This window comes from Stegostoma tigrinum, chromosome 8, assembly GCF_030684315.1.
Source record: "Stegostoma tigrinum isolate sSteTig4 chromosome 8, sSteTig4.hap1, whole genome shotgun sequence".
Classification (NCBI taxonomy): Eukaryota; Metazoa; Chordata; class Chondrichthyes; order Orectolobiformes; family Stegostomatidae; genus Stegostoma; species Stegostoma tigrinum.
The window spans coordinates 22,054,097-22,078,167 of record NC_081361.1 but is presented as its reverse complement, the minus strand read 5'-3'; the positions used below and the strand labels follow the sequence as shown (position 1 = coordinate 22,078,167).

Sequence of the window (24,071 nt, the reverse complement as noted above, 5' to 3'; positions counted from 1 at the left end):
ATGCTTTTCCCCCTTTCTGTGCTTCCATGCTCCAGCCCAACTGTCAATGGCTTGAAATGCTGATGCACCGATTCAAGAGTATAAAAAAATTGTTTTGTTGTGAACATAAATGCTTGTTTAAAATGACTTATTAGCACTTTGTGACCATTTGCAGCTCTGGAAATGTTGACCACCCAGGCTGCGAGGGAGGTGGAGATGCGTGTTTTCCAGCAACGGTGGGCGTCATCGAAAAGTAAGTTGAATGCAATATGTGAATGAGGTTTTACTTTATTCAGAATGCAAGGAAGTGAAAGGCAATTGCAGGTGAGATGGCAGTTACTGTAGGAGAACATCAGGATTCCTTGTGAAAGCATCACACTGTAGTGTATTGAGCTCCATTCCTCACAATTGTAATCACATTGTTGCATCTCTGATATTTGCATTATTCCTTCATTCTTCAAGAAAAATAGCATTCTGACAAGATGTTTCAATCGAAAATTGTTCATCTTTTGGATTAGAAATGTTGAATTATTCCCTATGACCTGTGTTGAATATGAAAAACAGGATTCCCATTTCTGACTTTTCCCTGTATCACCAGCTACTGTGTCCTTGAAATCTATGATAGGCTTTGAATAAGGGAAAAAGGGTTATCCTTTGGATCCAAATGTGTGGAGTGCTATCTGCTGATTCCACTGGGGTTGTTATGTGATAAAATACTGAATCTCAGAGACTCCAGAATCTTTTAACATCTTGCAGCCAGTTGTGATCTTTGGGAACTTTGTTACAATGCAAACATAAATGATCTTTCAATCAGGGTGCAAAATGTGAAAGGCACTCGCCAGAGAGATGTTGTTTGGATTATTTTGGAGCTTCCTGTTGAAATCAAGTGGCAGGAATGCAGCAAACAGCTTTGCACACCAGACCATTGCAATCACATCAGGGGGAATGATTTGCCTCTCTCATGCTTGCTTTATTGCTAGAGATTGGAGCTCATATTCAATTAAGTCAACAGAAATCATCCGCAACACTTCAATGAGAAATTGCTTGCCATTCAACATCCTGGTCCTGAAATGTTTAGCCCTGCTTTACTTCTCGGAAGGACGCTGCAAGGGAAAAAATGGCTTAAGCCTTTTGTCCTTCTCTCTCCTGCACTCTTTGCCTCTCCCTCTACCTGTGCTCTGCGTTCTTGCAAACGAGCTCTGTCAGTTTGCTGAAACAAAATTACCATCTATTCCAGTCATCTATCTGGAGTGTGACCAGTTTCAGAAAAGCAGCTGAACACAAGGTGCAGTACTGAACCTAGAGCTTTAAGCCATTCAAACAGCTGTCACACAATTGTAAATGGAAGCAAATGCTAATTTTAAGAAGAAAACTTAATCTTGTCTGACCAATTGCACGTCTGGTTACCTGGACAATTCGAACTGCACTGGGGATGGAAAACAGCATGACATAAAAACGTAAGTTTGATACCATATTTAACGACAAACTTGCTTCATTCCGAACACAAGGAAGCAAAAAGAAATTGTTAATGCTCTGGCAATTGCAGTGATTCAGATAGAATGCTTTCTGTCTTGCATCTGTAAAAACCAGTCAGAATCCCAGTGGACATGCCAAATTTCCTGAGCCTTGAAGCAAGTAGAGACTTTGTTGTGCTTTCATGACCATAATGTTGACATGGGAAGACCAGGGCAGACTTTTGGTGATCAGTTTAAACACCTTTTAAATGTTGTAACTGTACCCCATCCACCCACAAACCATTCTTTGTATCAGAAAATTTTTCCTCATGCCATTTTAAAAAATCTTTCACATCCCATCTTAAAATAGAATATGCCCCCGAGTCTTGAAATCCTCCAGCTGACAGAAAAGACGCCTGCCATTCACTTTATCCGTATCCCTCATGATTTTATCAAATTCTTTAACGTCACCTTTCAACTTCTTATGCTCCAGTGATCAAAAGTATCAGCCTATCCAGCTCTCATTGTAACTCAAACTTTCTAGGTGAGTGATGGTACATGGTTTTCAGTCAGGAGGGCCAGCACAGTAAGTGAAGGGCCTTGGTACCAACCCAGGAGCTTGGAAACAGTGAATGAGCAACTTGGGCACTCAGTGCCGGTCAGAAAAAGTAAGGAACTGAATGTCAGGCAAGTTATAGGTCTTGTCAATTATCTGTAAATAGCTTGAGGTTCTTTTGAAGAGATGGGAACGTTAAACCTAAAACATTGCATTTGGGATGTTTATCGTCTGCCCGTGTGCAGAGGTTCTTTATTTGAACTCTTTACTCCTTATCTGCCCACAGGCTCCCTCTCACAGCCAAAAATCCCAGTGTTGATAAGAAGTGCCAGAAATTAATATTGTGATTATGTGCATTTTTGAAATGATTTAACTGGTGCTTTATGACCACTTGCAGCTGTGAAAATGTTGACATGCCACACTGTGAACGAGGTGGAAATCTAAGTTATTCAGGAGCGAAAGGAGCAATTAGCAAGTCCGTTTGATCTGTTGTCAGATTAAATCTGTTGCCCAGTATTTGGGATCTAATAATGTGAAAGGAAACTGTTGGCAGTTGCTGGAAGATGATGTCAGGATTGCCTCTGGAAAGCATCCCATTGACAGAGCAGTGAACACCAATCCAGATGATAGCAATGATGTGAAGCAACTGCTTGACTGGTTCTGAAATGTTTGGCTGATTTTGAGAAATTAGATAATGTTGAATGAGCATAAAGCATTCAAAGCTTTTCAATGATAATGGGAAGTGCAGATGCTGGAGAATCCAAGATAATAAAATGTGAGGCTGGATGAACACAGCAGATGAAGGGTCTCGGCCCGAAACGTCAGCTTTTGTGCTGCTGAGATGATGCTGGGCCTGCTGTGTTCATCCAGCCTCACATTTTATTAGCAAAGCTTTTCAATGTTAGATTGGATTTTGCTTGTCTTTCAGTATCAAGGTCTTGCAGAGCCCAGAATTGACTATCAGTGAAGAAATGGTTTGCTCTTCTTTTTGCCCTGTTCTGTCTCTTCCAAACCCCACTCCAGCACTGCCTCATTGTGATGACATGTGGACATCCTGTGGAAGTCAGAATAATCCATCTTTCAAGAGAGTGATATTTTTTGTGAAATTGGGTTGGATTTAATTCTGGATGAGTTTGCTTGTTCGAAATGACTCAATTTGTTCTCTTTCATCAATTGCAGTTCTGGAAAAACTGAGAGTACAAATGGTGAACAAAATGGATTTGGAGGTTCCTCAGGAGCAAACGAAATAATTGCTGAGTAAGTTTAATTACATGTATGACTAAATTAATCATTATTCAGAATGTGACAAAACGCGGGGAAACAGCTGAGGAGCTGGCCGTTTGTGCAATGTTATACAACCATCACATGGTAACAGCCCAGAGGCAATGATTTGATAATGTTTGTAATAGCTTTCAAAGAGGAACCGGCCTACATTCACTCCTATGTAATAGTACCAAACCATTGATTTAGAAAATTGTAGTTCCCTTTTGAAGACCTTAATTGAAGCTGCATTCACCACACTATTAGGCAGAATGTCTCACTTCCTCACCGTGCTGTTTAAAAAATAATCCATGTCACCATTTTTTTTTGTTGAACATGTTGAATCGGTGTCGTTTTCTTTTCAACTCTTCTATCACAAGATATTGATTGTTCTTATCCAGTCCCACCAAATCCCTCATGATTTTGAACACTTGTAAAATCTCTTCACAGTCTTCTCCAAGACAAGCAGCTCTACCTTTTCCACAAAACCCTTAATGGCTCCATCCCCTGCTCTTTGTCCTATCTGTCTCCTCTCCACCTATCTTCTCCTCTATCCATCTTCTATTTCCCTCTGCCTCGCTCCCTATTTATTTCAGAACCCCATCCCCTCCCCAATTTCTGAAGAAGGGTCTTGGCCCAAAACATCAGCTTTCCTGCTCTTCTGATGGTGCTTGGTCTGCTGTGTTCATCCAGCTCTACACCTTGTTATCTCCACAATGTTGTCTAGTTTGTCACCTCTGGTACTATTTTTGTGAATGTTTCGTACAACCCTGTCAAATCTCTTCCTGAAGCGTGGTTTAGAAAGACTAGAGTTGAGGGCAAATCAGCGTTTTCTATAAAGATTTGTCATATCTTTTTTGTTTTGCATACGATGCTCTTATTTTTAAAGTTCAGAAACCTGACGATATCTTCAACCTGCAGTACCACCTTCATGATTAGTCTGCATACTCACAGTGTATCGAATATCAAACATGGATCATTTAAGGAAGCACTGATCACTGTATCATAAGATTTTTTGTTTGGATATAGAAGAGAACAATGAGCAATCCTGAATAATTTTGATTTGGAGGAGGGCCAATTTCAAAAGGGGCCAGATGCCATTTGCAGCAAGTAAATTTGAATACAAGTTGGGGAGCACCATTTGGGGCTAACATTTTATGCTAAGGAATCTTCACCATCTAGAGTGTAACCTGCTTAATAGAACCATCTGATGAAGGCTTGTCATTCCGAATCTTCAGTTTTCATGGGCATTCAAATGGATTGAATTGTCGATGAAAATGTTTGCTTGAAGTGTTGTAAATTGTTCTTCATGTTCAATTGTAGGTGTGAAAACATTGAAAGCAAGGATTTAATTTCACAGGAGAAGAAAGTGACAGTCAAGAAGTGAGTTTGATCCAATGCATGAGCATGTGTATGTTTCATTTGCACCACATTAATGTCAAAAGGGAATCCCTGGAGAGCTGGTGGCCATATGTTAGATCATCAGAAATCTCTTGATGAAGATGAAAATGTTTCTGTGCTGTGTGACTGTGTCAGACATACCACAGAATTAAAAACACGGAAATCACTCCAGATCATGGCACATTGATGAAGAAACAGCTTCTCAGTTATTTGCATAGTTTCTCCCTAATCCCGAGGAAGAAGCAATGCGAAGCACTTAGTGAAGCACAAGCAGCAGTTGCATGTGAAGGTGTTGAGTTGATCTCAGACAGAAATTTCTGGACTCGGTAGCAAATGTAAGCTTTTGAAGAGGTGGCTTCACTCCTTGCGCCTGGTCCTTTTCCCTGTTCCCAGCTGCCGCCACCACTGCTGGCGAGCTGCTTTGGCCCTCAAGGTCATTTCTTGTAAATTTCCTGGGAATTTTAAAGACGGATTCAATATTTTATGCAGTTTTACATTTGCAGCATGACCTTGTTTAAATTAAAATGAGCTGATCAGGGTTTGAAATGCTGCACTTTGAGACTTCATTTTTTTTTCAATGGCTGGCCATCAATTACCGACCCAACCACCATTTTAATTTGCTTTTTGTTTTGTGGCTTGTGATCAATTGCAGAAGCGTACACTTTCAAAGATCGAACTTCCCAGATTTGGACAAATGCAGATCTGCAGAAAAGAAAGCTATCATGAATAAGTAAGTTTGATTTAACATGTAGTTAAATTGTATTTATAATTTGGAATTTAAGAATGTGAGAAGAATTGCTGGAGAGCCAGAGCATCCTGTAAAACAATATAGAGACTTTTTCAACAAAAACGCCAGTCACCCAGACTAGATGGCAAACAGCACTCCACACCATAAAAAACACATGAAAGAAGCGAACTGAAAACAGAAACAAATCTGTGGATTCAGTAAATCAGGGACAAAAACAAAGTTGCTGGAAAAGCTCAGCAGTTCTGGCAGCATCTGTGAATGTAAAAACAGCGATAATACTTCAGGTCCGGTGACCCTTCCAGTTCTGAGGATTGTCATTTGTCGAGTTTGCAGTAGTGATGCATTATTGAAGGAATGGCTTCCCTCTTCACACCACTTCATGACAAGTTATCCTGCAAACCTCATGTGAATGTTGGAAATGGAATTGAACCACTTTCTAGTGCAGTCATATACTTGTTGTGTGGTTTGTTTGTGGTGTCCTTGGACATTGGTGCCCTCCCACTCCTTGTTGCTGTTGTATGTTTTGCAAGAATCGAGCTTGCATTCCTGTTTCCTGAATCTATGAAATCCAAATACCTTTTTGTTCTTGTGCTCACATCCCTCATGTTCTCACTTTGCTACTGTCTGGAATTATTTGAGGTCCCAAACTTTGCCTGGAACTTTCCTGTTCTGCCAAATCCTGAGAGCTGTGCATCTCTTGATACTTTTTTGCAGGCGTGCAATTCCTTCCTCTTAACATCACCATCTCTCACCTTTAAGATGCTCACGAAATGTCACTCTGGCCAAACGTTTGGTCACCTGTATGAAAATCTCCTCCTTTGATGTCAGTTTTTGTATGGCTCCCCTGCTGTGAAGTGCCATGAGGAGTTTTTTTCTGTGCAAGGGGTTCTATTTCAGTGTTGTGATGACTTCTGTGTGCAGCTGATGTCTTGTTGCCAAAAAGTAACCATTGATTTGCCTGTGAAATAATGCAATGTTCCCTCTCAGTATTAACCAGGTCGTTAAATCAGTGAATTGCAAGCTGAGTATTTTGGAGTATTTCATTAGCCATCCCCAGCTAGACCCGACTTTGCCATGTTACTGGGGTATCCAAGCATTGGCAATGCAACTCCCAGAACACAGGCAAACAAATCATCATAATCTTGGTGTTTTTCTTTGTTCACTTGATTTGTCTCTTTGACTTTTACAACGTTATTTTTTCAACTCACTTTCTCCTTACTGGTGGAAAAGCAGCATCGAAATGCCAGGAAATCCTGCTGGTGTAATAAGTATCCTCAGATGCAGGTGAAATCATTTTGCAATGAGCCTTAAGTATATCTGTGCAATCTACAAAGAAGAAAACTTGGAAACATGGCCAACATATAGTTTCTATCCATGACCAGCACAATTCTCAATTGGACAGTCATTCCTTTGTCACTGGGTCCACGTGCCACGCTCCTTAGCTGATGGCATGGCAGGTTTACCATTGCCGTGTGCACTGCAGCAATTCAAGAGAGCAGTTCATCTTCATCTCTGCCATCACATTGACTCTGTATTCCAAATTTAATCTATTGCATTTATATTTGTATAACTTGAAGGTTTTTTTTCCCAAGAGTTTTGCTTCCCTGATGAACAGTATTAACTCTGACTTCATTTCCAGTGCTATTGCTGAAATCCTGAAATTCTGGTTGAATCAGCACCCTGAAGACTTCCGACAAGGCTCAAGTTATGCTTGCCTAAATAAAGTCCTCACATACCTAAAGCAGACAGCGCCGGGGCCAGACCCTGAAAAACGGGCCCAGAATCTTCACAGTCAGTTTCTGGAGGATGAAAGTGCAGAGAAAGAAATGTTCAGTAAGATTTATATTTATGATGCAAAAACAGTGGTTTTAATTCATAAGGCAAGGGGAAATAATTGTGGGGCAGTGTTTTTATCGGTGCGGTGGTGAAAGCATGTTCTGTTTGGCTCCAAAAGGCAGTTTGGGAATTTACTTTAAATATATCTCTGAAAGATTATAGTGTGCTATTCCTGTAGTGTAAATCTGATTCATGGACATCTACTCCGTCTGTATTCCGTCCCTCACCAGGACAGTATTGGAGCTCTCTGCCGCTCCCTCCAATGGCTGCCCAACCAATCGCCATTTATCACACCTGTGTTCCCTTGCTGAACATGACCTTACTCTCAACAGCCTGTATTTCAACTTCATCTGATGTAATGCAACTCACTTCCTGTGCAATGAAGGCATTGCTATGAATGCTTGCACGGAACCCCAAAATGCTGTGTTTTTTTAAAATTGAGATGTGTAGCAGACATTATTCCAGCCATGTCTCTTGAATTTCTTATTCCAATCCATCAAAGCTGATGCTTGCTATTGTCACCAACTGGAAAAGTTTGTTGAACTTGTTTCCACTTTCTGTCCTTCTCTTCACCTTCAACTGCTCCATCTCTGACTCTTCATCTGTGGCTGTGAGAATGAAAAGAGGCTGCAGACAGTTTTGATAAATGGGCAGAAATTGCAGCAGAAGGAATACAATGTGGCAAGGTGTGAAGTTAACCAGTTTGATCGGAAAACTAAATTCAGAATGTCTTTTGATAAGTTTGTATTCAGAGGGATGTGGTTGTTCATGTCAGTTGAATTCCAAAGTTAACATGAATGCACTGCAAACTATTCGGATTACGTTTGCTTCACTGCAATACCTCACAGTACAGAGAATTGAGATTGCAATAGATGGATTCATTTGGATCAGCACAAGTGCCTTTGGCAACTTCGCTGCTTTCTCTTGTAATTTGGGGTTCAAAGTGAAACATCTCTATAAATAGCTCACATAGCTGCCAGAATAAATTGTTAACGCTGCAGCTTAATGGTAATTCAAATGACTGAGTTATGATGAAAGTTAAGATCTTTTTCTGCGATGGACTCTGATGAAATTAATTTGTTAAAATGACCATTTAGATCCGAGATTACCAGTGGTCCCAACGATCAGTGTTGTGCAGTAGTAATCATTGACCGTAGAAGAGCACCATTTTAGCCAGATACCAACCATTTGGATACTTTGACATCAGTGAAAGAATCAATGGGTGGGGTCGGCGGTGTGTCTGAATTTGTTTAGACATGATGTGTAAAGCTGTTCATTTTGAGTAGCAAGATGTTTTTCTAATCGAACTTGTTCACACATGTTAACGCATACACTGTAGCAGGTGGGTGTTGAAGCCAGGCCTCGTGGCTCATTGTTATTGACACTAGCACTACAGCACAAGAGCCCTTGTTGGTTAATACGTGCCTGTGGAGCAGGTGAGACTAAGCCCAAGGCCACTTGGTCCGGAAATAGGAACACTACCAATGTGCCTCAAGAGCCTCCATTTTGAGTGGTCATCTGACGTTGTCAAATTCATGGTGTCTCCCTGTCAGTTCGTGGAGGGCTTAGCCATCTGTCTCAGGGTTAAGTTCATTTGGGCTTCCTTTGACAAGCTTCAAAAGAAGATCCAAAAATTTTGGTTAAGCCAAGTATTGCTGAGTGAATACCGCTGTACTGAGTTCATGATGTACAAGACCAAATTCTGCATAGAACGGACTCTGTAATATGGTCTGCTAAGACCCAGCAGCATTGAATGAGTCTTTCAGGACAATTTCCTTTTTAACTGTTGCTGTCAATGACATTTTATTTTCTAATATGATTGAATAATTTTGCAGGTTATTGTAAAACAAGAACTTGAGATTTGAAAGATTTCCTTTGGCAAGAAATTGGAATGGGAATCTGTCAGTAAATACAATTTCTTTTGCAATTGAAATGCTTCCAACAGGAGGGTTTCACTGCAATATCACATTAAATTCAGCAAATCGAGATTTAAAACTATAAATGTGAGCTAACTGTTGTAAATTAGTGGACGATTTCTAGTCACAAGTGAGTAAGATGTTTTGGAGCAATGAGAACTTTGGGCACAAAATAAATATCTATCTTCACTTACGCAGAAGGGTCCCCTGGAAGACTTGGGTTCTACGTGGGAGAAGAACATGAAGGAACCATCGAAGAAGTGGACGAAAAGCTCCTCTGCTACCCATCACGCTGCATTGCAGAGCAGCTGACCTTTATGGATGCTGTGAGTAAACAGGAATCTGGGTCTGTGATAATGGATTGCAGATGCTGGAGAATCCAAGATAATAAAATGTGAGGCTGGATGAACACAGCAGGACCAGCAGCATCTCAGGAGCTTAAAAGCTGTCATTTGGGGCCTAGACCCTTCATCAGAGAGGGGGATGGGGTAAGGGTTCTGGAATAAATAGGGAGAGAGGGCGGAGGCGGACCGAAGATGGAGAGAAAAGAAGATAGGTGGAGAGGAGAGTATAGGTGGGGAGGTAGGGAGGGGATAAGACAGTCCAGGGAAGACGGACAGGTCAAGGAGGTGGGATGAGGTTAGCAGAAAGGAGATGGAGGTGCGACTTGGGGTGGGAGGAAGTGATTGTTGAGAAGAAGAACAGGTTAGGGAGGCAAAGACAGTCTGGGCTGTTTTTGGGATGCAGTGGGGGGAGAGGACGATCTGGGCTGGTTTTGGGATGCGGTGAGGGAAGGGGAGATTTTGAATCTGGTGAAGTCCACATTGACATCATTGGGCTGCAGGGTTTCCAAGCGGAATATGAATTGCTGTTCCCGCAGCCTTCGGGTGGCATCATTGTGGCACTGCAGGAGGCCCATGATGGACATGTCATCTAAAGAATGGGAGGGAGAGTGGAAAACGCTCGTGACTGGGAGGTGCAGTTGTTTATTGCGAGCCAAGTGGAGGTGTTCTGCAAACCGGTCCCCAAGTCTCCACTTGGTTTCCCCAATGTAGAGGAAGCCACACCGGGTACAATGGATACAACATACTAGATTGGCAGATGTGCAGGTGAACCTCTGCTTAATATGGAAAGTCATCTCGGGGCCTTGGATGGGGTGAGGGAGGGGGTGTGGGGGCAAGTGTAGCATTTTCTGCGGTTTCAGTGGAAGGTGCTGGTGTGGTGGGTTTGGAGGGGAGTGTGGAGCGAACAAGAGAGTCGCGGAGAGAGTGGTCTCTCCGGAAGGCAGACAAGAGTGGGGATGGAAAAATGTCTTGGGTGGTGGTGTTGGACTGTAGATGGCGGAAGTTTCGGAGGATGATGCATTGTATCCTGCTTTCCGGAGAGACCACTCTCTGTGTGACTCCCTTGTTCGCTCCACACTGCCCTCCAACCCCACCACACCCGACATCTTCCCCTGCAACCGCAGGAAATGCTACACTTGCCCCCACATCCCCTCCCTCACCCCAATCCCAGTCCCCAAGATGACTTTCCATGTTAAGCAGAGGTTCACCTACACATCTGCCAATGTTGTATACTGTATCCATTGTACCCGGTGTGGCCTCCTCTACATTGGGAAAACCAAGCAGCAGCTTGCGGACTGATTTGCAGAAGACCTCCGCTCAGTTTGCAATAAACAACTGCACCTCCCAGTCGCGAGCGTTTTCCACTCCCCCTCCCATTCTTTCGATGACATGTCCATCATGGGCCTCCTGCAGTGCCACAATGATGCCACTCGAAGGTTGCAGGAACAGCAACTCATATTCCGGTTGGGAACCCTGCAGCACAATGGTATCAATGTGGACTTCACCAGCTTCAAAATCTCCCCTTCCCCCAACGCATCTCAAAGCCAGCCCAGTTCGTCCTCTCCCCGCAGTGCACCACACAACCAGCCCAGCTCTTCCCCTCCCGCCACTGTATCCCAAAACCAGTCCAGCCTGTCTCTGCCTCCCTAACCTGTTCTTCCTCTCACCCATCCCTTCCTCCCACCCCAAGCCGCAGCTCCACCTCCTACCTACTAACCTCATCCCACCTCCTTGACCTTTCTGTCTTCCCTGGACTGTCCTATCCCCTCCGTCCCTCCCCACCTATACTCTCCACTCCACCTATCTTCTTTACTCTCCATCTTCGGTCCGCCTCTCCGTCTCTCCCTATTTATTCCAGAACCCTCACCCCATCCCCCTCTCTGATGAAGGGTCTAGGCCCGAAATGTCAGCTTTTATGCTCCTGAGATGCTGCTGGTCCTGCTGTGTTCATCCAGCCTCACATTTTATTATCTAGGAATCTAGGGTTTATTCTGTTGAGACCTGTCTTTCGCAGTCATTCTCAATCCGATGTTTCAGTCAGCAGTAAGCATCCGAATCTCACCATATTATTGAAAGCTATTTCCGCTCCACCAGTCATTATAACTGAATTGCCTTCACAATGCAGTCGTCCAAGATGTCAAAGTGTCTTGTTTGAAATGTAACTTCAGTCTTAAGCTTGAAATACCTGTCGATGAAGACTTCAGCACTCGCCTATTTTTTTAAATGAATGTCACATGAATTAAGTGAGCAGGGAGAGCACTGAAAATCCTTCGTAACTTCGTGTTGAATCTCTACAAAATGAATAGTATTTCAGGGTAAAAGTTGAAATGTTTCACCAGAACAGTCACTTTTCTGACATGAACCCAGTGATTTTGTTCGAAGTGTCCAGTAAGACAACTTTGGTGTTTGCAGAGATCTCCTGGAATGGAATCAGCCACGAGATCAGGCTATTCCAGTCTAGTCTCCAAGGTGGCTTGGTGCCTACCTCTACGAAATGAGGCGAAGGATTGCTGACTCAAATTTTGTGTTCTGTCTGGGTCTGGTCATAGGCTTCGGCTTCAAATGGAAGCTCAGCTTTGAGCAAATGGGACTGTGGTCTATATGACAGCATTGGGTGTGACTCTAGAATGTAAGTAGTCCTCGAGGTCTCAAAAAGCCTGAGCAATTGTCAGTGTTGAGAGCAGGGGTGCGCATATCTAATCTGCAAGTGAACTTTTTGTCAAACGTACGAGTTGGTTATGGATCGCTGCTTTTCTGCACAGAGTTAGAAAGTTAACATCTGTTTTCATTGCAGTCTCTGTTGTACGTGTGTATACATTCTGGCACTTCGAGTCTAATCATGTGACACAATGATGACAACAGACATTTTGGATGGGAAACAACCTATATTGGTGTCTGTAGAGGAACATAGCTGCTTTTCTTTCCTTGAAGCAGTGAGGTCGGCAATGAGATCAGTGATTCCTTTTCAAATCAGTTGTTTGACCTGGTGAATGTCAAGGCAGTGTTTTTGATTCTGGTCGCCTGTGTTGTTCCTGTTGCAGGCAGGTCCAGGAGGCTGAGACAGGAGATTTATTATTTAGTTTACTGTAGAGGGCGGAAGGTTAGCCTCAGCTGTTCCCTGCCTGAAATAATCGATGACATCATTGTCACATGATCGGAGTGTTAAAAGTGAGAGTGCACCATGCTTGCATAAATACGCAGCAGTTTCCCACTCCATGGTTTCTGAGTTTGTGTTAAGTTTGACACTCGGAGCATAATTGTTTGTGGGAGTTGTTAGCCTTGAAGAGGGAGGCAAGAGGAGACAATGCAAACAGAATGACCAATTGACAGGCTTGGATGTTTGGCAACATTCAGCTTCAGCATGAAACCAACAGTGGGGAGGTGTTGACGTTGAGGTGTACTTAACCAACATGGGGTGCGGCTGCCATTGTGTTCTGTCAATCTGCCTTGATGTGAGAAGTGGACATGATGCAGGAGCACTTTCCTGATGGCCAGTCTGTCTAACTTATGGACCACCATGGCTGAGCATCAGGAGGAGTGACTATTGCCAACAAAGCTGTGCATTGATGGTGTGCACGGAGCCAGCAGTAGGAGCTGGGAGGAGATAACTTGTGATTTAGAATCTAACCTACAAATAAGAAGGAGATGACTGAAAACTCAAGGCTGTTGACCTGTTTGTACAACCTATATGCACCTTGGGCATCAATGTGTGTATTCTGTACTCAGTTGTTGACAAAGTAGCTTGTGCAGTTTAAAATGTACAAATGAAAACTAGCAGGATGAGTTTACTCATGAATGGAAGAACCTTGTTTGTAGTTCATTCCTTCAACCACAGTACTGCTAATATATGTAATCTTTGTTTCCTTTTTATTTTTGATCAGGATCTTTTTAAGAAACTTGTGCCCAGCGAATGTTTAGGGTCCATCTGGGCTGAACAACCAGATCGAGCATCAACCGTTTGGGCTATCGTGGCACAGTTCAATAACGTTAAGAATTGTGTCACCAGCACCATCAGTCGGCCTCAGCAGCTAAAACCACGGCAGAGGGCGAAAATCATTGAGAAGTGGATTGATGTTGCCAAGGTACACTTGTTCTTTCGTGATTTTTAACCTTTATGACAGGGTAAAGCACTCAGTGCATGAAACAAACATGGTGGAAGAGAGCAAGCAGTTCCTACGATGTGTTGAGATGTTTAGGGTTTGAAAGCCTCTCGAATTGACGAGCAGAATTAGAATTGAATGCTTCATGGCAAATCCTAGCATTTGTAATTTCCATAGAGTTGGCTGCTAATAGTTCATGCCTCAGTTTACAGTTGCATTGAAATATTAAAGTTTTCTTTCTCATCAAAAATATTTCTGTGGAGAAATAAAGTAAACTGATTTCAGATTTTTAGTGGCCCTTCAAACACAAAGTTACTTATTAGGCATTACAGAATGTTGCTTGCCTCCCTTCCGAGCAGTGATCAGATTTATGATACATTGTAAATTTTATTCTCAGTTTTCTGCATTCCATATGCCCGTATGACGGCCCTTCAGTAACTTGCCTGGTTGTCTGTTTCTTATGTGTTTGCCAAAGGAATTTGTCTTTGCATTTTAATCAGCAATTGGGAAAAGGATGAGGAAGGGCTGTCATACCTGATATCAGGCTTGTCTTTGTCATCAATATGTGGCATTCCCACGAGTACATTTGGAAAGAATCAAGACAGGAAGCTAGTAATTAACTAATTAAGTGAATTAAGTAATTTATTCATATTCATTTTATCATCCAAAATGGCACTGGATCATAGCAACAAAAGTGTATTATCATTGAAATTTCCCATATTCATGTGACCATAAAATATTTAGTCATTCGAAAGGTTGGGAATGAAGATTCATAATTATACCTTTGCCAGGTATTTGTGACAAATCTGGTTTGGCTCTTGGCAACGCTGCCTGCATGGATTTGGACTCGTAAAGAATCTTAAGGCATTGATGTCTGTCTCCAGTTTCACAACCCAGAGAAGTTGAATTGAATGGAGGCAGACACCCAGTCATAGACATGGATACATGAGCTCCTGACAGGCTGTCCGTGCCGACCTAGAAACTGGTGCTGTCAAAGGCCATTCTGTAGATGAGTTGCCACCTTCCAGTGATCACTTGGCTGGCTCTTCCGGTTGTCATTTGAGTTGACAATAGTTGATGAGGGGCCTTATCCATGTTGAAGTGTCCTCCGTCACTTACTTTTTACTGCAGCAGCCTTTGTTGCCCTCAAGCCGGAAGACTGTGGGCTTGAGATCTTACCTGCTGGACTTAATCAGATAAGGCATCTATCTAATGATGCCCAGTGAGGCACATCCACATAAAGCCAATATGGTCTAATGACCCTCTCCCTCCTTGGCCTTCCTCGCTAAGCAGAAGTGGTTTTGAGAGTTGAGAACAAACAATTGCAGGCTTCCTACTCTCCTGCCCCTCGGCCCCTCCCAACAAAGTTCAAATTGATGCTTGTGGAAGGGAGGTTTGATTTGTTCTATTCTTCTCCCTGTCTCCGTGGGGCAGGCAGATGAAGGACATTCACATGCTATCCTCACTACGATTAGTTAACTCAGTCTCAATAACATTGTGATTCATAAAAGTAGACTCAATTTTCTGATTTGTATGCTTTCCTTGAATGATTATCTCATGTGTCAGGCCCTGCCCTCCTATGCTGGCAGAAAATGTAATCTGTCATTCGTTTATCAGATGAATACAATGGATATAACACAGATGATTACCCGTCTCCAGCTCCCTAACTTCGCCACTTCCACCACTCAGATGGCCGTGTCTCCAACTTATTCATTCGAATCTTTGCTTTGGCGTCAGTAACCATGTCTAACGAGCCAAGTGTTGGCAGAGAGTGAAATGTCTCAGAGGGAAAAAAAAATGAAGATCAAGTTTTAAGTCGCTAAGATTTGTGGAATTTTTGCCCCCACAAAGTCGTTTGTTAATGCTGTTATTTTTGCAGATCACGTTTTTCTGATGGAACATTTTAATGTCTGAGGTATTGGGTCATGGGGAGCCACTGTTTTTCCCACAGAACTCATGTTTTATGTTCTCACAGGAATGTCGGATTTTGGGAAATTTCTCTTCAGTGTGTGCAATTACCCGTGCATTGCAAGCAAATAACATCTTTGAGTTTCAGAAGACTTGGGCAGCCGTGTCAAAGTGAGTCATTTTTCTGAAAAAGCCGTGTCATTATTTTTAATAAATATGTGGTAGGAATTTGCAGGTTTCACCTCCAAGTTTACTTGCCAAAGTGATCTTCACACTCCAGATGTGTTGACAGGATTACCAGAGGCACTACAGTGCAATCCTAACAATTGGCTTACTGGCAGAATCTTTCATTCTTTCACTAAGGAGTGAGGAGTTAATTTTCTACAGTGGAAAAAGAAAACTGTTTGACAGCTTAAAATATTGAACTATTGTGTTCCAAAACTGATCTGCTGTTGGATGTAACGTAAGACAGTTTCCTGTGGATGTGCTGTGACGGGGTGATATAAACTGGAGGTTTGTATAGGAACCTGAAATACAAAGAACACAATTATTTTAATCACCCAAGAAAGCAGTCGAGACCTCTTTGAAGTGCGCACTTGTAGTTTATATTCCTGTGCCGTAGACGATTTGATCATGATTGTTATTTTGAGGCAGCTTGGAGGTGAAATCTCACTTGCTGTGATGAGATTTCCTAAAACTACTGCAATGAAGGGCTTTTGTGGCACAGTGGTAACATCTCCATCTCTGGGCTGAAATAATCTGGGTTCAAATTCTGTCTGATGAAGGGTCTAGGCCCGAAACGTCAGCTTTTGTGCTCCTGAGATGCTGATTGGCCTGCTGTGTTCATCCAGCTCCACACTTAGTTATCTTGGATTCTCCAGCATCTGCAGTTCCCAATATCTCTTGGGTTCAAATTCTACCTGCCAAAGAGATGTGTCAAAACATATCTGAACTGTTTCATTAAAATAACTGCAATTGTTTGAAAAATGCTTCACTGCCCTTCACTGTCTGTATGACTTGCTTATTTGTCAGATTCCATGTCAGCTGTTTGCAATCTTGACTCTATTCTGTCAAGAGTAATTTGTTATATTCTCTTGACTAGGAGCACAAAGGCAACATTTGAAGATCTTCTAAATCTCATCTCCGAAGATGGCAACATAATGACAAGTAGCCAGCGCGAAAAACAAGTAAGCGTTTGCATTTGGCACTGTGCATCGATATTCAGGGCATTATAGGTATTTTCAAGCAAAATATCTACAATGAATTACATTGGTGTCTGAATGCATACAAATACTGTGAATCAATAATGCAACAAGGGATACATGTATTACATATGGATGGTCTAACTTGGCTCAAGTCTTCCAAAATCGTTCTGTCATGATGCAACCTTCATAGATTATCTTTCTCAGTGTTCGTTATCTTGGAAGTTTGAACACTTGCACAATGATATTAAAAGCAGGATATATGTCAGTTTTCTTTTCTTTTGATTTGCACACTTGGAGGGCCTCGTAATTAATTAAAGCCAAGGCAAAACACGAATAGCTTTAATTGGTTCTCGTTAGTGTTTTTGTTCAATTAGCATGTCTTCCTTTTATTGTTCTCTGCGGTAATAAATATTTACTGCATTGGAAGTGAGAGATAATCACATTGCTTTGTTTGTTGAGCATTTCAGACATCAACTATTTAGTTTCAACTAGCTTGGACCACCACTGACATTTCAAACTAACTTCAAAAACCTTCTCAAAAAGCATATTGTTTTACCAGGTTTCGAGACATTCCTCCTCACTCTGTTTGTCATGCTGTTTGCCCAGTCATTTTGTTCCTGAATTTTACAAAGTAACAAAATAATTTGTTAGTTATAAACATTTTGGTGTCACTTGACCAAACTAGTGTGTCCAGGACAGTAAGGAGGCAAGATGCAAGTTTTCTGTTGAATCATTCTTAGATTAAATCAAAGCAGTTTGAAGGTGGTACTTGAAGAGGACGAAATGCAGCATTCATGTTGGGTTGTTAACAATTTGACAGACACTCCGTTTTTCATACTGCTGAAAGTTCGAGTTGCGGTTGACGATGTTTTTGCATTGCTGTCCATCTGCTGGCTCCATAATTTCTACGGTGCTGCTGTCACACCTTGTTTATTATGTTTGCTATTGGTGCACAGTGCAGAATTCCAAATTACTTTTCATATCTGGCTTGAATCTAAAAGTAGATTTGTTTTTAATAATCAAAAACGTGTGTTGTGCAGGATGATTGCTTTTGTGGTGTCAATTTCTATAAATATACATGGGAAAATCTGAGTTCAAGATTGGACAGTTGTTTAACTTCCATAATGCTGTCTCCCAGATTGTACAGTGAATATCGATGCATGGTTCGTTAATCTTTAAGCATATTACACAGATGTTCTCTGGCAATATGGCTTGCTAAGCTTTACTTTATATGGGTGTGCCATTCGCAAGGCCACCATATCAACACTTACTGTCGATCCTTAGTTGACACTGAGTGTAGTGATAAGATACCACCTTGATATACCATAGCGTATTTTCTGAAAATACTTCCCCAAATGTGACTGTCTGGTGAATTTCACCTGAGTGAGCCAGCAATCATCATTTTCACTGTTGTGTTTTTAAATCTCAGAAAATATAATTTGAAACCTCATTTTAAATGCAGTTTGAAGCAGCAACTTCACCATGTCCAACAATTTGATTTGCACACTTGGATGGGAATCTGAAATAGTTGCCAAGTGATTGTTTTATGGGTTAAACATTGATACTAGTTTTGTGATAAACTATTGTGCGTGGGATAAATTGTAATATCACTTCCAAATATCATTGCCTGGCTATCACCTCTTGAGTTCGAATTGGCCAAATGTTGACATAAGGCTTTAGCGTTGTAAAATGTTTTTACAATAAAAGCTTGAGTTTTGAAATCTCTTCTGTTATCTCATTTGATATTATGGGAGATATAGATTAGATGCAGTGAATGAATAGCTGGTTTTCTATGTACATTTTCAGGATGGAGCTTCAAAATTTGCCGCCCTCAACAGCACCTTGAAAGAGAACAAAATACTGACACACAAAACACTGAAAGTAACAAAGAAGAAGGTAATCATCCCTTTATGTTTAATATTGGAATGAAACGTTCTCAAGTTGAAGCAGTTAATCTTGAAGCTTTACAAGTAAATCTGATTTATCTTTCCATAATGGTGTATCTTTGTTATAACTATGCTGTAAAGCAGTTCTCCGGGTAACTAAAGGGAAGTTATCAGCATTGCTGCTACTTAAGCCATTGAACATGTTTGGTTATATGTTTGAAGCTATAACCATGCTGCTTGTTGCATATCTATCAGTGTGTTGGGTTGTGGGTAGAATATTTCTACATTGAACGGAAGTAAATCTGCGAGGCCAGGCAGGTATGCACAAACATTTCCCATGGTCTGATGGATAAATACAACAGTCAATACAGTGTGGAGCTGAAGGAACTCAGCAGGTCAGGCAGCATGAGAGGAGCAAGAAAATCAACGTGTCAGGTCAGGACCACACTGTATTGACTCTGACTCCAACATTTGCAGTTCTTGCTGTCTTTGAGAGATGGTTAGCATCACTGGTGGTCCAGTGGTTAGGATTCGGCGCTTTCACCGCTGCGGCCTGGGTTCGATTCCCGGTCAGTGCAGCACATTTTGGGGTGGCTCAGTGGCTCGGTGGTTAGCATTGCGGCCTCACAGTGCCGGGGACCCAGGTTCGAATCCAACCTCGGGTGACTGTCTGTGTGGAGATTGCATATTCTCCCCGCGTGTGCATGGGTTTCCTCCCGGTGCTCTGGTTTCCTCCCACAGTCCAAAGATGTGCAGGCTAGGTGGGTTGGCCATGCTGAATTGCTGGTTGTGTTCAGGGGTGTGTGAGCTGTAGGGGATGGTTCTGGGTGGGATGTTTCAAGTGGCGGTGTGAAATTGGTGAGCCGAAGGGCCTGTGTCTACACTGTGGGTAATGGAATTTAATCTCAATACAACATCTTGGCTGAAGCATTGAAATATGCCGACGCTCACAAAGGCAGAGATTCAGGTACTCATCTGGTGTTCCCTTTTTGTGTAGCGAAGGAAGAACTAAACCCGGGTTACACAATAACTCGGTTAGCCATCATGAATGAGGCAACATGACGAGAATTTTTGCAGCACTGCCCCTTGTGTCTGTGCTGGTCATAAAGCACCCACCTATTCTAGTCCCATTTTGTAGAACTTAGCCCATCGCCTGCTAGGTATTCTTCATCAACATGTTGTGACACATGATGACACTTGTCTGGCAGAGGTGGAACTCAAACTCAGATTTCTGGCTCAGCGGTAGGGACGCTACCACTGAACCACAAGACCCCTTTATAGAGCTCTGATGAAGGGTCACCAGACCCAAAACATTAACACAGTTTTCTTCTTCACAAATGCTCCCAGAGCAGCTGAGCTTTTCCAGCAACTTTGTTTTTCTACCCCTTTAAAGAATTTGCATTTATTGGCGTTTTTGTCAACCCATTCAGCCAAGCTTATGACTCCATTCTGTAGGAGGTTGGACTGAACTGGGATACCCTGTAGGTATCATTCCGACAAAATTCCACAACCCCTACCCCTACCCAGGAGTTTTGATGGCAATGGCGTTTCAAGAGTTCATCAAAATTGTTCTTCAGTGTCTCAAGGGTTCCTGCCTGGACCACCCTTTTAGGCAGTGCGTTCCAGAAACCCACCACTTCTGGGTGAAAAGTTTTTGAACAAATCCCCTCAAAATAGCCTGCTTGTTGTATTAAAACTGTAAGCCCTGATATTGATAGACAGGGAATAAAGTTTTTCCTAACGCTTAGCCAAATCCCTCAGAACTCTTTGAACCTCAACCAGGTTCCTCCTCAGTGTCTTTGTTGCAGTGAAGATTGTCCCAGGTGAATTTAGCCCCTTTCTATAATTGAAATGTTCCTGCCCGAGCTGTATTAGTCAATTGGAATCAAAATTAACTTTTGGCAGGAAGTAAGCGTGACTTTTGAAGAACATTTCTGCAACTTGAAGCTTTCATTCGGCAGTGTAGCACAGGGTAGAGTGATAATTCTTGCTGTGTGTACTTTAATGCTCCAGACACAAAAGCTACAAGTATGAACATCAGGCTCACAGATGACACAAGAATGGGAGGTGTGGTAAATAGCAAAATGCTTTAGTCTCTAGGCACACCGTGTTCTAACTGTGGCTCAACTAATGTTATTTACGTCTGCTCTTATAGTCAGGCAAGTATCCAATATGGTGCTTTTACCACCTTATCCACAGGCCCTCCTGCCTTCAAGAATATGCTTATGTGCACAGCAAGGTCCTCGTGATTCTCTGTACATTCTAAAACTTCCATTTAACATGTCTTGTCCTGACTTATTTGTCCTCCCAAAACGCTTCGCCTGACACTTTTCAGGATTGAGTTCTGTTTGCCTCTTTTCAGGCCTTCTAACCAGCCCATGTGTGTAATCCTGGAGACTAAGGCTTTTTGCTGTTTACCACATCGCCAATTCTTGTGGCACCTGTGAACCTGCTGTTCACACTTGTAGCTTTTGTGCCTTGAAAATTCATGTACACACAACAAGAACCATCACTTTACGCTGCGGTATGCTGCTGGATGAATGCTTCAAGTTGCAAAAATGCTCTTCAAAAATCACACATACTTCCAGTCGCAAAGTCAGTTTTGGTTCCAGTTTGCCAATTCCGGTGTATCTCCTAGGCTTTTAGCTCCTTAAGCAGTCTGAGACCATTAAATTATTTCTTGGGGTCAGAAAGGTGTCCTATGAAAAGACATTGAGTAGAATTATATTCTTGAGTTTTGGAAAATAAGGGTTAACCTTACTGAGTCAAACGTTTGGAAATCAGGTGCGATAAATTGTTTCCATCTTCAGGCAAAATCACACAGTACTTAGAAAATTTCCAATCTCCAAATGATGAAGTTACACAAACATTGAGTTTGGTTGACAGTTCACAGATCAGGGATCAAAACTCCGAACTTGCCTGTCGTTTATAGATCTAACTTTGTATTCCACTGTGTAACTGTGTCAAAAATTGAGTCCGAAATTTTGATTCTAATTAGATTTAGTTGCATGATAAATGGTATAAATAAGGCATGGAGTAGTATGTTTGGGAAATATGACAGTGCGTTCACAATGGATGAAATAAATTCACCTCACTTTTCTAGGGTGTAGTTCAGGGAATTGTACCATACCTGGGAGCTTTCTTCACGGACTTAACAAAATTGGATTCGGCTTTCCCCAATTATCGTTTCGTAAGTCTGTTTTACAAGATTTGGATTCCTTATTTGCTGATGAGCACTATTGTTACAGTTTCATTGCAAGCTGCTCATAGCAATAAAAGAAACTAATAAGTATGATTAATGATACTGATGAGAATAATGTGATGCTTTGTGTTGCAAATCAAACAATATGTAAATAAAGAAACATGCAAAATGCTTTGCAGTTGATTGAATACAGGTTTAGTTTTTCTAAAGGTTGGATAAAGTGGGCATCATTTTTATTTTGTACAGGTAAATTTGTTAGCTGGACGTCACTGCCTATTGTGCAGTTGAGCAGCTGAGAATGGCATCAGCTTGGTACTGATCTATTTGAGTGGAACAAAGGGCTCTATGTAATGGCCAAAATATAAACCTGGTGGAATGATCGATCATTTGTGTTTGACCTTTGACTATTTCCTAAAATTGAAACAAGTTTACAGAGTTTGTATTTCACTGCTGATCTGTTAAATTTCATGATCTCATAGTACCATTTGACCTTTGTATATATTGAATTAATTTTCTTTGTTCATGTCTATTTCTTACAGAATGGCTTGATCAACTTCGACAAGAGACGAAAGGTGATTGTACTGTGCAAAATGTTTGTAAATGCATGAAACGGGAAAAGCGTGCCTATCAATATTGTTGTGCTTTTTCTGCTTGATGGGGAATGTTGGAAGAGTCTACAACTGCATCTTAAATGTGGATTATCACGAATAAATTCAATAAAGAAATCAGGAGAAGCTTTGTTGCTCGCAGCAGTCAGATTGCAGAAGCTGCTGCTACCAGGACGAGTTGAGAAGAATAGCAGAGATGGATTTGAGAGAAAGTTAGATGTCAGAAAGGGCACAAAGAGGCACATTAAGAATTTGGAGCATGGTGGGAGAAGTGTAGAGAGCAGCATGGAGCAGTTCAGCCAAATGGCCTGTTTTTGCACTGCTGTTATGATGCAAGTTACCTTTCAGCATTCACAACCAGGTCCAGGACCTGCCAGGTGTTCTGTGAATGAAGATGTTGTGAAGTTAGTCTGGGTGCAATGGAAGCTATTTCATTATCGAAGAGAGTGAGTAAATAATCTCTCCATATTAGTTGGTATTTTCCGTCAGAAGAGAGGCATCGGTTACTTATGGAAGATCAGAAAGTGAGGGAGTGCAGCCGTTGGGGTCATCACTGACTGGGCATTTGATTCTATATTTCTGAATTTGGTAAGACCAACTTCTGAAATATCTCTGTTGCCATGGTTACTATTGAGGGTATCGTACAATCCCTATAGGGTGGAAACCGGCTATTCGGCCCAACAAGTCCACACTGCCCCTCGGAAGAGCATCCCATCCAGACCCATTCCCCATGTCTAACCCACCTCACCTCAACATCCCTGGGCACTATCGACAACTTAGCATGGGAATCCACCTCCCCTGCACATCTTTGGACTGTGGGAGGAAACAGTAGCACCCAGAGGAAATCCATGCAGACGATATTTTGGTCTTGTACTGCAGCATTCAGCAGACAGCGTGAGAATATTAACATGATACAAAGTTCAATTCATTGTTTATCACATGGTTTTGCTGACAAAACTGTAACTTGAGGTGCCATTTTAATCTAGCCTATGAATAGAATAGGTTGCAATCAGAAACAACTGACGCCGAATTTGCCAAGCTGGGCCCTGTGGTGTAAAATCAGCTGGGATGCAAAATAGGCATCCAACGCTGTGTGACTCCACTTAATGAGCACAGAGTGTCATCTGTCAAATAGCCCGTCATTTCTCATGGATGATGCTTCAAGTGTTTATTTCAACTGACCTGTTGAAAACTGGCATGCACTTAACAACTTAAAAGTAACGTTATCAACATTTGACTTTGAGAGTTCTGCCCCTCTTTACATGTCAAATCGTGACAAGGTTCAACCAAGAAGCCAATGTGATTGAAAGAAAATAGTCCAGTAACTTCTAGCGGCACATGGCCCGTAAATTTTATGATGCCGCAACTTTGAAAAATTAACTCAACATGTTCACCCTCTGCCTTGGTATCAATTACGATAGACCAGCCACTTATTTTGTACTTTGCAGAATTTCTTTTGCTTGGATAAATGATCTTACATAATGTTTCTTGCCTTCAACCTAAATCAGCTTCTGGTTCTGAGGTGAATCCCTAATACTTCTTTGAAAAAAAATCCATCATTGAATCATGAATTTGTGACCTGAAACCATCCTGGATAATCTGTACAGAAATTTATCCTTGAAAAGTCACATAAATGTCATTTATTTCCAAAGCAGAAATATTTTTGTG

At 41.8% G+C, this 24,071-nt stretch overlaps 1 non-coding gene across 1 annotated transcript; it reads left to right on the top strand.

The window, feature by feature from the left end:
- The first annotated feature begins 19,096 nt into the window (after positions 1-19,096).
- trnae-uuc (transfer RNA glutamic acid (anticodon UUC)) lies at positions 19,097-19,171 on the top strand. Its single transcript has one exon. It is a non-coding gene; the product is annotated as a tRNA-Glu (tRNA).
- The last annotated feature ends 4,900 nt before the right edge of the window (positions 19,172-24,071 follow it).